Raw genomic sequence first — 16,648 nt, forward strand, 5'->3', positions numbered from 1 at the left:
TACCTTACCTCAGGCACCCTACCGTACCTTACCTCAGGCACCCTACCGTACCTTACCTCAGGCACCCTACCGTACCTTACCTCAGGCACCCTACCGTACCTTACCTCAGGCACCCTACCGTACCTTACCTCAGGCACCCTACCGTACCTTACCTCAGGCACCCTACCGTACCTTACCTCAGGCACCCTACCGTACCTCACCTCAGACACCCTACCGTACCTCACCTCAGACACCCTACCGTACCTCACCTCAGGCACCGTACCTTACCGTACCTCAGGCACCCTACCGTACCGTACCTTACCTCAGGCACCCTACCGTACCGTACCTCAGGCACCCTACTGTACCTTACCGTACCTCAGGCACCCTACCGTACCTTACCTCAGGCACCCTACCGTACCTTACCTCAGGTACCCTACCTTACCTCAGGTATCCTACTGTACCATACCCTACCCTACCCTACCGTACCTTACCTCAGGCACCCTACCGTACCTTACCTCAGGCAATCTACCGTACCTTACCTCAGGCACCCTACCGTACCTTACCTCAGGCACCCTACCGTACCTTACCTCAGGCACCCTACCGTACCTTACCTCAGGCACCCTACCGTACCTTACTCAGGTACCCTACCGTACCTTACCTTACCTCAGGCACCCTACCGTACCTTACCTTACCTCAGGCACCCTACCGTACCGTACCTTATCACAGGCATCCTACCGTACCTTACCTCAGGTACCCTACCTTACCTAACCTAACCTCAGGTACCCTACCTTACCTAACCTAACCTCAGGCACCCTACTGTACCGTACCTTACCTCAGGCACCCTACCGTACCTTACCTCAGGCACCCTACCGTACCTTACCTCAGGCACCCTACCGTACCTTACCTCAGGCACCCTACCGTACCTTACCTCAGGCACCCTACCGTACCTTACCTCAGGCACCCTACCGTACCTTACCTCAGGCACCCTACCGTACCTTATCCCAGGCACCGTACCATACCTCTGGTACCCTACCGTACCTTACCTCAGGCACCCTACCGTACCTTACCTCAGGCACCCTACCGTACCTTACCTCAGGCACCCTACCGTACCTTACCTCAGGCACCCTACCGTACCTTACCTCAGGCACCCTACCGTACCTTACCTCAGGCACCCTACCGTACCTTACCTCAGGCACCCTACCGTACCTTATCTCAGGCACCCTACCGTACCTTATCTCAGGTACCGTACCATACCTCTGGTAACCTACCGTACCTTACCTCAGGCACCCTACTGTACCTTACCTCAGGCACCCTACTGTACCTTACCTCAGGCACCCTACCGTACCTTACCTCAGGCACCCTACCGTACCTTACCTCAGGCACCCTACCGTACCTTACCTCAGGCACCCTACCGTACCTTACCTCAGGCACCCTACCGTACCTTACCTCAGGCACCCTACCGTACCTTACCTCAGGCACCCTACCGTACCTTACCTCAGGCACCCTACCGTACCTCACCTCAGACACCCTACCGTACCTCACCTCAGACACCCTACCGTACCTCACCTCAGGCACCGTACCTTACCGTACCTCAGGCACCCTACCGTACCGTACCTTACCTCAGGCACCCTACCGTACCGTACCTCAGGCACCCTACTGTACCTTACCGTACCTCAGGCACCCTACCGTACCTTACCTCAGGCACCCTACCGTACCTTACCTCAGGTACCCTACCTTACCTCAGGTATCCTACTGTACCATACCCTACCCTACCCTACCGTACCTTACCTCAGGCACCCTACCGTACCTTACCTCAGGCAATCTACCGTACCTTACCTCAGGCACCCTACCGTACCTTACCTCAGGCACCCTACCGTACCTTACCTCAGGCACCCTACCGTACCTTACCTCAGGCACCCTACCGTACCTTACTCAGGTACCCTACCGTACCTTACCTCATGCACCCTACCGTACCTTACCTCATGCACCCTACCGTACCTTACCTCAGGTATCCTACTGTACCGTACCCTACCGTACCTTACCTCAGGCACCCTACTGTACCTTACCTCAGGCACCCTACCGTACCTTACCTCAGGCACCCTACCGTACCTTACCTTACCTCAGGCACCCTACCGTACCTTACCTTACCTCAGGCACCCTACCGTACCTTACCTTACCTCAGGCACCCTACCGTACCGTACCTTATCACAGGCATCCTACCGTACCTTACCTCAGGTACCCTACCTTACCTAACCTAACCTCAGGTACCCTACCTTACCTAACCTAACCTCAGGTACCCTACCTTACCTAACCTAACCTCAGGCACCCTACCGTACCGTACCTTACCTCAGGCACCCTACCGTACCTTACCTCAGGCACCCTACCGTACCTTACCTCAGGCACCCTACCGTACCTTACCTCAGGCACCCTACCGTACCTTACCTCAGGCACCCTACCGTACCTTACCTCAGGCACCCTACCGTACCTTACCTCAGGCACCCTACCGTACCTTATCCCAGGCACCGTACCATACCTCTGGTACCCTACCGTACCTTACCTCAGGCACCCTACCGTACCTTAACTCAGGCACCCTACTGTACCTTACCTCAGGCACCCTACCGTACCTTACCTCAGGCACCCTACCGTACCTTACCTCAGGCACCCTACCGTACCTTACCTCAGGCACCCTACCGTACCTTATCTCAGGCACCCTACCGTACCTTATCTCAGGTACCGTACCATACCTCTGGTAACCTACCTTACCTTACCTCAGGCACCCTACTGTACCTTACCTCAGGCACCCTACTGTACCTTACCTCAGGCACCCTACTGTACCTTACCTCAGGCACCCTACCGTACCTTACCTCAGGCACCCTACCATACCTTACCTCAGGCACCCTACCGTACCTTACCTCAGGCACCCTACCGTACCTTACCTCAGGCACCCTACCGTACCTTACCTCAGGCACCCTACCGTACCTCACCTCAGACACCCTACCGTACCTCACCTCAGACACCCTACCGTACCTCACCTCAGGCACCGTACCTTACCGTACCTCAGGCACCCTACCGTACCGTACCTTACCTCAGGCACCCTACCGTACCGTACCTCAGGCACCCTACCGTACCTTACCGTACCTCAGGCACCCTACCGTACCTTACCTCAGGCAATCTACCGTACCTTACCTCAGGCACCCTACCGTACCTTACCTCAGGCACCCTACCGTACCTTACCTCAGGCACCCTACCGTACCTTACTCAGGCACCCTACCGTACCTTACTCAGGTACCCTACCGTACCTTACCTCATGCACCCTACCGTACCTTACCTCAGGTATCCTACTGTACCGTACCCTACCGTACCTTACCTCAGGCACCCTACCGTACCTTACCTCAGGTACCCTACCGTACCTTACCTTACCTCAGGCACCGTACCGTACCTTACCACAGGCACCCTACCGTACCTTACCTCAGGTACCCTACCGTGCCTTACCTTACCTTACCTCAGGTACCCTACCGTACCTTACCTTACCTCAGGTACCCTACCGTACCTTACCTCAGGCACCCTACCGTACCTTACCTTACCTTACCTCAGGTACCCTACCGTACCTTACCTCAGGCACCCTACCGTACCTTACCTTACCTCAGGCACCCTACCGTACCTTACCTTACCTCAGGTACCCTACCGTACCGTACCTTACCTCAGGCACCCTACCGTACCGTACCTTACCTCAGGCACCCTACCGTACCGTACCTTACCTCAGGCACCCTACCGTACCGTACCTCAGGCACCCTACCCTACCGTACCTTACCTCAGGCACCCTACCGTACCTTACCTCAGGCACCCTACCGTACCTTACCTCAGGCACCCTACCGTACCTTACCTCAGGCACCCTACCGTACCTTACCTCAGGCACCCTACCGTACCTTACCTCAGGCACCCTACCGTACCTTACCTCAGGCACCCTACTTTACCTTATCCCAGGCACCGTACCATACCTCTGGTACCCTACCGTACTGTACCTTACCTTACCTCAGGCACCCTACCGTACCTTACCTCAGGCACCCTACCGTACCTTACCTCAGGCACCCTACCGTACCTTACCTCAGGCACCCTACCGTACCTTACCTCAGGCACCCTACCGTACCTTACCTCAGGCACCCTACCGTACCTTACCTCAGACACCCTACCGTACCTCACCTCAGACACCCTACCGTACCTCACCTCATACACCCTACCGTACCTCACCTCAGGCACCCTACCGTACCTTACCGTACCTCAGGCACCCTACCGTACCTTACCTCAGGCACCCTACCGTACCTTACCTCAGGCACCCTACCGTACCTTACCTCAGGCACCCTACCGTACCGTACCTTACCTTACCTCAGGCACCCTACCGTACCTTACCTTACCTTACCTCAGGTACCCTACCGTACCTTACCTCAGGTACCCTACCGTACCTTACCTCAGGTACCCTACCGTACCTTACCTCAGGCACCCTACCGTACCTTACCTCAGGCACCCTACCGTACCTTACCTCAGGCACCCTACCGTACCTTACCTTACCTTACCTCAGGTACCCTACCGTACCTTACCTCAGGTATCCTACCGTACCTTACCTCAGGCACCCTACCGTACCTTACCTCAGGCACCCTACCGTACCTTACCTCAGGCACCCTACTGTACCATACCTCAGGTACCCTACCGTACCGTACCGTACCTTACCTCAGGCACCCTACCGTACCTTACCTCAGGCACCCTACCGTACCTTACCTCAGGCACCCTACCGTACCTTACCTCAGGCACCCTACCGTACCTTACCTCAGGCACCCTACCATACCTTACCTCAGGCACCCTACCATACCTTACCTCAGGCACCCTACCGTACCTTACCTCAGGCACCCTACCATACCTTACTCAGGCACCCTACCGTACCTTACCTCATGCACCCTACCGTACCTTACCTCAGGTATCCTACTGTACCGTACCCTACCGTACCTTACCTCAGGCACCCTACCGTACCTTACCTCAGGCACCCTACCGTACCTTACCTCAGGCACCCTACTGTACCATACCTCAGGCACCCTACTGTACTGTACCGTACCTCAGGTACCCTACCGTACCTTACCTCAGGCACCCTACCGTACCTTACCTCAGGCACCCTACCGTACCTTACCTCAGGCACCCTACCGTACCTTACCTCAGGCACCCTACCGTACCTTACCTCAGGCACCCTACCGTACCTTACCTCAGGCACCCTACCGTACCTTACCTCAGGCACCCTACCGTACCATACCTCTGGTACCCTACCGTACCGTACCTTACCTCAGGCACCCTACCGTACCTTACCTCAGGTACCCTACCGTACCTTACCTCAGGTACCCTACCGTACCTTACCTCAGGTACCCTACCGTACCGTACCTTACCTCAGGCACCCTACCGTACCTTACCTTACCTCAGGCACCCTACCGTACCTTACCTTACCTTACCTCAGGCACCCTACCGTACCTTACCTCAGGTACCCTAACGTACCTTACCTCAGGCACCCTACCGTACCTTACCTCAGGCACCCTACCATACCTTACCTCAGGCACCCTACCGTACCTTACCTCAGGCACCCTACCGTACCTTACCTCAGGCACCCTACCGTACCTTACCTCAGGCACCCTACCGTACCTTACCCCAGGCACCCTACCGTACCTTACCCCAGGCACCCTACCGTACCTTACCCCAGGCACCCTACCGTACCTTACCCCAGGCACCCTACCGTACCTTACCTCAGGCACCCTACCGTACCTTACCTCAGGCACCCTACCGTACCTTACCTCAGGCACCCTACCGTACCTTACCTCAGGCACCCTACCGTACCTTACCTCAGGCACCCTACCGTACCTTACCTCAGGCACCCTACCGTACCTTACCTCAGGCATCCTACCGTACCTTACCTCAGGCACCCTACCGTACCATACCTCAGGCACCCTACCGTACCATACCTCTGGTACCCTACCGTACCATACCTCTGGTACCCTACCGTACCATACCTCTGGTACCCTACCGTACCTTACCTCATGCACCCTACCGTACCTTACCTCAGGTATCCTACTGTACCGTACCCTACCGTACCTTACCTCAGGCACCCTACTGTACCTTACCTCAGGCACCCTACTGTACCTTACCTCAGGCACCCTACCGTACCTTACCTCAGGCACCCTACCGTACCTTACCTCAGGCACCCTACCGTACCTTACCTTACCTCAGGCACCCTACCGTACCTTACCTCAGGCACCCTACCGTACCTTACCTCAGGCACCCTACCGTACCTTACCTCAGGCACCCTACCGTACCTTACCTCAGGCACCCTACCGTACCTTACCTCAGGCACCCTACCGTACCTTACCTCAGGCACCCTACTGTACCTTACCTCAGGCACCCTACCGTACCTTACCTCAGGCACCCTACCGTACCTTACCTCAGGTACCCTACCGTACCGTACCTTACCTCAGGTACCCTACCGTACCTTACCTTACCTCAGGCACCCTACCGTACCTTACCTCAGGCACCCTACCGTACCTTACCTCAGGCACCCTACCGTACCGTACCTTACCTTACCTCAGGCACCCTACCGTACCTTACCTCATGCACCCTACCGTACCTTACCTCAGGCACCCTACCGTACCATACCTCAGGCACCCTACCGTACCTTACCTTACCTCAGGCACCCTACCGTACCGTACCGTACCTTATCACAGGCACCCTACCGTACCTTACCTCAGGCACCCTACCGTACCTTACCTCAGGCACCCTACCGTACCTTACCTCAGGCACCCTACCGTACCTTACCTCAGGTACCCTACCTTACCTTACCTCAGGCACCCTACCATACCTTACCTTACCTCAGGCACCCTACCGTACCTTACCTTACCTCAGGCACCCTACCGTACCTTACCTTACCTCAGGCACCCTACCGTACCTTACCTTACCTCAGGCACCCTACCGTACCGTACCGTACCTCAGGCACCCTACCGTACCTTACCTCAGGCACCCTACCGTACCTTACCTCAGGCACCCTACCGTACCTTACCTCAGGCACCCTACCGTACCTTATCCCAGGCACCGTACCATACCTCAGGCACCCTACCGTACCTTACCTCAGGCACCCTACCGTACCTTACCTCAGGCACCCTACCGTACCTTACCTCAGGCACCCTACCGTACCTTACCTCAGGTACCCTACCTTACCTTACCTCAGGCACCCTACCATACCTTACCTTACCTCAGGCACCCTACCGTACCTTACCTTACCTCAGGCACCCTACCGTACCTTACCTTACCTCAGGCACCCTACCGTACCTTACCTTACCTCAGGCACCCTACCGTACCGTACCGTACCTCAGGCACCCTACCGTACCTTACCTCAGGCACCCTACCGTACCTTACCTCAGGCACCCTACCGTACCTTACCTCAGGCACCCTACCGTACCTTATCCCAGGCACCGTACCATACCTCAGGCACCCTACCGTACCTTACCTCAGGCACCCTACCGTACCTTACCTCAGGCACCCTACCGTACCTTACCTCAGGCACCCTACCGTACCTTACCTCAGGCACCCTACCGTACCTTACCTCAGGCACCCTACCGTACCTTACCTCAGGCACCCTACCGTACCTTACCTCAGGCACCCTACCGTACCTTACCTCAGGCACCCTACCGTACCTCACCTCAGGCACCCTACCGTACCTCACCTCAGACACCCTACCGTACCTCACCTCAGACACCCTACCGTACCTTACCGTTCCTCAGGCACCCTACCGTACCTTACCGTACCTCAGGCACCCTACCGTACCTTAGGCACCCTACCGTACCTTACCTCAGGCACCCTACCGTACCTTACCTCAGGTACCCTACCTTACCTCAGGTATCCTACTGTACCATACCCTACCCTACCGTACCTTACCTCAGGCACCCTACCGTACCTTACCTCAGGCACCCTACCGTACCTTACCTCAGGCACCCTACCGTACCTTACCTCAGGCACCCTACCGTACCTTACCTCAGGCACCCTACCGTACCTTACCTCATGCACCCTACCGTACCTTACCTCAGGTATCCTACTGTACCGTACCCTACCGTACCTTACCTTACCTCAGGCACCCTACTGTACCTTACCTCAGGCACCCTACCGTACCTTACCTCAGGCACCCTACCGTACCTTACCTCAGGCACCCTACCGTACCTTACCTCAGGCACCCTACCGTACCTTACCTCAGGCACCCTACCGTACCTTACCTCAGGCACCCTACCGTACCTTACCTCAGGCACCCTACCGTACCTTACCTCAGGCACCCTACCGTACCTTACCTCAGGCACCCTACCGTACCTTACCTCAGGCACCCTACCGTACCTCACCTCAGACACCCTACCGTACCTCACCTCAGACACCCTACCGTACCTCACCTCAGGCACCGTACCTTACCGTACCTCAGGCACCCTACCGTACCGTACCTTACCTCAGGCACCCTACCGTACCGTACCTCAGGCACCCTACCGTACCTTACCGTACCTCAGGCACCCTACCGTACCTTACCTCAGGCACCCTACCGTACCTTACCTCAGGTACCCTACCTTACCTCAGGTATCCTACTGTACCCTACCCTACCCTACCGTACCTTACCTCAGGCACCCTACTGTACCTTACCTCAGGCACCCTACCGTACCTTACCTCAGGTACCCTACCGTACCTTACCTTACCTCAGGCACCCTACCGTACCGTACCTTACCACAGGCACCCTACCGTACCGTACCTTACCACAGGCACCCTACCGTGCCTTACCTTACCTCAGGTACCCTACCGTACCTTACCTCAGGCACCCTACCGTACCTTACCTTACCTCAGGCACCCTACCGTACCTTAACTTACCTCAGGTACCCTACCGTACCGTACCTTACCTCAGGCACCCTACCGTACCGTACCTTACCTCAGGCACCCTACCGTACCGTACCTTACCTCAGGCACCCTACCGTACCGTACCTCAGGCACCCTACCCTACCGTACCTTACCTCAGGCACCCTACCGTACCTTACCTCAGGCACCCTACTGTACCTTACCTCAGGCACCCTACCGTACCTTACCTCAGGCACCCTACCGTACCTTACCTCAGGCACCCTACCGTACCTTACCTCAGGCACCCTACTTTACCTTATCCCAGGCACCGTACCATACCTCTGGTACCCTACCGTACCGTACCTTACCTTACCTCATGCACCCTACCGTACCTTACCTCAGGCACCCTACCGTACCTTACCTCAGGCACCCAACCGTACCTTACCTCAGGCACCCAACCGTACCTTACCCCAGGCACCCTACCGTACCTTACCTCAGGCACCCTACCGTACCTTACCTCAGGCACCCTACCGTACCTTACCTCAGGCACCCTACCGTACCTTACCTCAGGCACCCTACCGTACCTTACCTCAGGCACCCTACCGTACCTCACCTCAGACACCCTACCGTACCTCACCTCATACACCCTACCGTACCTCACCTCAGGCACCCTACCGTACCTTACCGTACCTCAGGCACCCTACCGTACCTCAGGCACCCTACCGTACCTTACCGTACCTCAGGTACCCTACCTTACCTCAGGTATCCTACTGTACCATACCCTACCCTACCCTACCGTACCTTACCTCAGGCACCCTACCGTACCTTACCTCAGGCACCCTACCATACCTTACCTCAGGCACCCTACCGTACCTTACCTCAGGCACCCTACCGTACCGTACCTTACCTCAGGCACCCTACCGTACCATACCTTACCTCAGGCACCCTACCGTACCTTAACTTAGGCACCCTACCGTACCGTACCTTACCACAGGCACCCTACCTTACCTTACCTCAGGCACCCTAACTTACCTTACCTCAGGTACCCTACCGTACCGTACCTTACCTTACCTCATGCACCCTACCGTACCTTACCTCATGCACCCTACCGTACCTTACCTCAGGCACCCTACCGTACCTTACCTCAGGCACCCTACCGTACCTTACCTCAGGCACCCTACCGTACCTTACCTCAGGTACCCTACCGTACCTTACCTTACCTCAGGTACCCTACCGTACCTTACCTTACCTCATGCACCCTACCGTACCTTACCTCAGGTACCCTACAGTACCTTACCTCAGGCACCCTACCGTACCTTACCTCAGGCACCCTACCGTACCTTACCTTACCTTACCTCAGGTACCCTACCGTACCTTACCTCAGGTACCCTACCGTACCTTACCTCAGGCACCCTACCGTACCTTACCTCAGGCACCCTACCGTACCTTACCTCAGGCACCCTACCGTACCTTACCTCAGGCACCCTACCGTACCTTACCTCAGGCACCCTACCGTACCTTACCCCAGGCACCCTACCGTACCTTACCCCAGGCACCCTACCGTACCTTACCCCAGGCACCCTACCGTACCTTACCTCAGGCACCCTACCGTACCTTACCTCAGGCACCCTACCGTACCTTACCTCAGGTATCCTACTGTACCGTACCCTACCGTACCTTACCTCAGGCATCCTACCGTACCTTACCTCAGGTACCCTACCTTACCTAACCTAACCTCAGGTACCCTACCTTACCTAACCTAACCTCAGGTACCCTACCTTACCTAACCTAACCTCAGGCACCCTACCGTACCGTACCTTACCTCAGGCACCCTACCGTACCTTACCTCAGGCACCCTACCGTACCTTACCTCAGGCACCCTAACTTACCTTACCTCAGGTACCCTACCGTACCGTACCTTACCTTACCTCATGCACCCTACCGTACCTTACCTCATGCACCCTACCGTACCTTACCTCAGGCACCCTACCGTACCTTACCTCAGGCACCCTACCGTACCTTACTCAGGTACCCTACCGTACCTTACCTCATGCACCCTACCGTACCTTACCTCATGCACCCTACCGTACCTTACCTCAGGTATCCTACTGTACTGTACCCTACCGTACCTTACCTCAGGCACCCTACTGTACCTTACCTCAGGCACCCTACCGTACCTTACCTCAGGCACCCTACCGTACCTTACCTTACCTCAGGCACCCTACCGTACCTTACCTTACCTCAGGCACCCTACCGTACCTTACCTTACCTCAGGCACCCTACCGTACCGTACCTTATCACAGGCATCCTACCGTACCTTACCTCAGGTACCCTACCTTACCTAACCTAACCTCAGGTACCCTACCTTACCTAACCTAACCTCAGGCACCCTACCGTACCGTACCTTACCTCAGGCACCCTACCGTACCTTACCTCAGGCACCCTACCGTACCTTACCTCAGGCACCCTACCGTACCTTACCTCAGGCACCCTACCGTACCTTACCTCAGGCACCCTACCGTACCTTACTCAGGTACCCTACCGTACCTTACCTCATGCACCCTACCGTACCTTACCTCATGCACCCTACCGTACCTTACCTCAGGTATCCTACTGTACTGTACCCTACCGTACCTTACCTCAGGCACCCTACTGTACCTTACCTCAGGCACCCTACCGTACCTTACCTCAGGCACCCTACCGTACCTTACCTCAGGCACCCTACCGTACCTTACCTTACCTCAGGCACCCTACCGTACCTTACCTTACCTCAGGCACCCTACCGTACCTTACCTTACCTCAGGCACCCTACCGTACCGTACCTTATCACAGGCATCCTACCGTACCTTACCTCAGGTACCCTACCTTACCTAACCTAACCTCAGGTACCCTACCTTACCTAACCTAACCTCAGGCACCCTACCGTACCGTACCTTACCTCAGGCACCCTACCGTACCTTACCTCAGGCACCCTACCGTACCTTACCTCAGGCACCCTACCGTACCTTACCTCAGGCACCCTACCGTACCTTACCTCAGGTACCCTACCGTACCTTACCTTACCTCAGGCACCCTACCCTACCGTACCTTACCTCAGGCACCCTACCGTACCTTACCTCAGGCACCCTACCGTACCTTACCTTACCTCAGGCACCCTACCGTACCTTACCTCAGGCACCCTACCGTACCTTACCTCAGGCACCCTACCGTACCTTACCTCAGGCACCCTACCGTACCTTACTCAGGTACCCTACCGTACCTTACCTCATGCACCCTACCGTACCTTACCTCAGGTATCCTACTGTACCGTACCCTACCGTACCTTACCTCAGGCACCCTACTGTACCTTACCTCAGGCACCCTACCGTACCTTACCTCAGGCACCCTACCGTACCTTACCTTACCTCAGGCACCCTACCGTACCTTACCTTACCTCAGGCACCCTACCGTACCTTACCTTACCTCAGGCACCCTACCGTACCGTACCTTATCACAGGCATCCTACCGTACCTTACCTCAGGTACCCTACCTTACCTAACCTAACCTCAGGTACCCTACCTTACCTAACCTAACCTCAGGCACCCTACCGTACCGTACCTTACCTCAGGCACCCTACCGTACCTTACCTCAGGCACCCTACCGTACCTTACCTCAGGCACCCTACCGTACCTTACCTCAGGCACCCTACCGTACCTTACCTCAGGCACCCTACCGTACCTTACCTCAGGCACCCTACCGTACCTTACCTCAGGCACCCTACCGTACCTTACCTCAGGCACCCTACCGTACCTTATCCCAGGCACCGTACCATACCTCTGGTACCCTACCGTACCTTACCTCAGGCACCCTACCGTACCTTACCTCAGGCACCCTACCGTACCTTACCTCAGGCACCCTACCGTACCTTACCTCAGGCACCCTACCGTACCTTACCTCAGGCACCCTACCGTACCTTACCTCAGGCACCCTACCGTACCTTACCTCAGGCACCCTACCGTACCTTATCTCAGGCACCCTACCGTACCTTATCTCAGGTACCGTACCATACCTCTGGTAACCTACCGTACCTTACCTCAGGCACCCTACTGTACCTTACCTCAGGCACCCTACTGTACCTTACCTCAGGCACCCTACCGTACCTTACCTCAGGCACCCTACCGTACCTTACCTCAGGCACCCTACCGTACCTTACCTCAGGCACCCTACCGTACCTTACCTCAGGCACCCTACCGTACCTTACCTCAGGCACCCTACCGTACCTTACCTCAGGCACCCTACCGTACCTCACCTCAGACACCCTACCGTACCTCACCTCAGACACCCTACCGTACCTCACCTCAGGCACCGTACCTTACCGTACCTCAGGCACCCTACCGTACCGTACCTTACCTCAGGCACCCTACCGTACCGTACCTCAGGCACCCTACTGTACCTTACCGTACCTCAGGCACCCTACCGTACCTTACCTCAGGCACCCTACCGTACCTTACCTCAGGTACCCTACCTTACCTCAGGTATCCTACTGTACCATACCCTACCCTACCCTACCGTACCTTACCTCAGGCACCCTACCGTACCTTACCTCAGGCAATCTACCGTACCTTACCTCAGGCACCCTACCGTACCTTACCTCAGGCACCCTACCGTACCTTACCTCAGGCACCCTACCGTACCTTACCTCAGGCACCCTACCGTACCTTACTCAGGTACCCTACCGTACCTTACCTCATGCACCCTACCGTACCTTACCTCATGCACCCTACCGTACCTTACCTCAGGTATCCTACTGTACCGTACCCTACCGTACCTTACCTCAGGCACCCTACTGTACCTTACCTCAGGCACCCTACCGTACCTTACCTCAGGCACCCTACCGTACCTTACCTTACCTCAGGCACCCTACCGTACCTTACCTTACCTCAGGCACCCTACCGTACCTTACCTTACCTCAGGCACCCTACCGTACCGTACCTTATCACAGGCATCCTACCGTACCTTACCTCAGGTACCCTACCTTACCTAACCTAACCTCAGGTACCCTACCTTACCTAACCTAACCTCAGGCACCCTACCGTACCGTACCTTACCTCAGGCACCCTACCGTACCTTACCTCAGGCACCCTACCGTACCTTACCTCAGGCACCCTACCGTACCTTACCTCAGGCACCCTACCGTACCTTACCTCAGGCACCCTACCGTACCTTACCTCAGGCACCCTACCGTACCTTACCTCAGGCACCCTACCGTACCTTATCCCAGGCACCGTACCATACCTCTGGTACCCTACCGTACCTTACCTCAGGCACCCTACCGTACCTTACCTCAGGCACCCTACCGTACCTTACCTCAGGCACCCTACCGTACCTTACCTCAGGCACCCTACCGTACCTTACCTCAGGCACCCTACCGTACCTTACCTCAGGCACCCTACCGTACCTTATCTCAGGCACCCTACCGTACCTTACCTCAGGCACCCTACCGTACCTTATCTCAGGCACCCTACCGTACCTTACCTCAGGCACCCTACCGTACCTCACCTCAGACACCCTACCGTACCTCACCTCAGGCACCGTACCTTACCGTACCTCAGGCACCCTACCGTACCGTACCTTACCTCAGGCACCCTACCGTACCGTACCTCAGGCACCCTACCGTACCTTACCGTACCTCAGGCACCCTACCGTACCTTACCTCAGGCACCCTACCGTACCTTACCTCAGGCAATCTACCGTACCTTACCTCAGGCACCCTACCGTACCTTACCTCAGGCACCCTACCGTACCTTACCTCAGGCACCCTACCGTACCTTACTCAGGCACCCTACCGTACCTTACTCAGGTACCCTACCGTACCTTACCTCATGCACCCTACCGTACCTTACCTCAGGTATCCTACTGTACCGTACCCTACCGTACCTTACCTCAGGCACCCTACCGTACCTTACCTCAGGTACCCTACCGTACCTTACCTTACCTCAGGCACCGTACCGTACCTTACCACAGGCACCCTACCGTACCTTACCTCAGGTACCCTACCGTGCCTTACCTTACCTCAGGTACCCTACCGTACCTTACCTTACCTCAGGTACCCTACCGTACCTTACCTCAGGCACCCTACCGTACCTTACCTTACCTTACCTCAGGTACCCTACCGTACCTTACCTCAGGCACCCTACCGTACCTTACCTTACCTCAGGCACCCTACCGTACCTTACCTTACCTCAGGTACCCTACCGTACCTTACCTTACCTCAGGCACCCTACCGTAGCGTACCTTACCTCAGGCACCCTACCGTACCGTACCTTACCTCAGGCACCCTACCGTACCGTACCTCAGGCACCCTACCCTACCGTACCTTACCTCAGGCACCCTACCGTACCTTACCTCAGGCACCCTACCGTACCTTACCTCAGGCACCCTACCGTACCTTACCTCAGGCACCCTACCGTACCTTACCTCAGGCACCCTACCGTACCTTACCTCAGGCACCCTACTTTACCTTATCCCAGGCACCGTACCATACCTCTGGTACCCTACCGTACTGTACCTTACCTTACCTCAGGCACCCTACCGTACCTTACCTCAGGCACCCTACCGTACCTTACCTCAGGCACCCTACCGTACCTTACCTCAGGCACCCTACCGTACCTTACCTCAGGCACCCTACCGTACCTTACCTCAGGCACCCTACCGTACCTTACCTCAGACACCCTACCGTACCTCACCTCAGACACCCTACCGTACCTCACCTCATACACCCTACCGTACCTCACCTCAGGCACCCTACCGTACCTTACCGTACCTCAGGCACCCTACCGTACCTAACCGTACCTCAGGCACCCTACCGTACCTCACCTCAGACACCCTACCGTACCTCACCTCATACACCCTACCGTACCTCACCTCAGGCACCCTACCGTACCTTACCGTACCTCAGGCACCCTACCGTACCTAACCGTACCTCAGGCACCCTACCGTACCTTACCGTACCTCAGGTACCCTACCTTACCTCAGGTATCCTACTGTACCATACCCTACCCTACCCTACCCTACCGTACCTTACCTCAGGCACCCTACCGTACCTTACCTCAGGCACCCTACCGTACCTTACCTCAGGCACCCTACCTTACCTTACCTCAGGCACCCTACCTTACCTCAGGCACCCTACCTTACCTTACCTCAGGTACCCTAACTTACCTTACCTCAGGTACCCTACCGTACCGTACCTTACCTTACCTCATGCACCCTACCGTACCTTACCTCATGCACCCTACCGTACCTTACCTCAGGCACCCTACCGTACCTTACCTCAGGCACCCTACCGTACCTTACCTCAGGCACCCTACCGTACCTTACCTCAGGCACCCTACCGTACCTTACCTCAGGCACCCTACCGTACCTTACCTCAGGTACCCTACCGTACCTTACCTTACCTCAGGTACCCTACCGTACCTTACCTTACCTCATGCACCCTACCGTACCTTACCTCAGGTACCCTACAGTACCTTACCTCAGGCACCCTACCATACCGTACCTTACCTCAGGTACCCTACCATACCGTACCTTACCTCAGGTACCCTACCGTACCTTACCTCAGGCACCCTACCGTACCTTACCTCAGGCACCCTACCGTACCTTACCTCAGGCACCCTACCGTACCTTACCTCAGGCACCCTACCGTACCTTACCTCAGGCACCCTACCGTACCTTACCTCAGGCACCCTACCGTACCTTACCTCAGGCACCCTACCGTACCTTACCTCAGGCACCCTACCTTACCTTACCT

The sequence above is a fragment of the Lissotriton helveticus genome, chromosome 4_1 (genome assembly GCF_964261635.1).
Source record: "Lissotriton helveticus chromosome 4_1, aLisHel1.1, whole genome shotgun sequence".
Classification (NCBI taxonomy): Eukaryota; Metazoa; Chordata; class Amphibia; order Caudata; family Salamandridae; genus Lissotriton; species Lissotriton helveticus.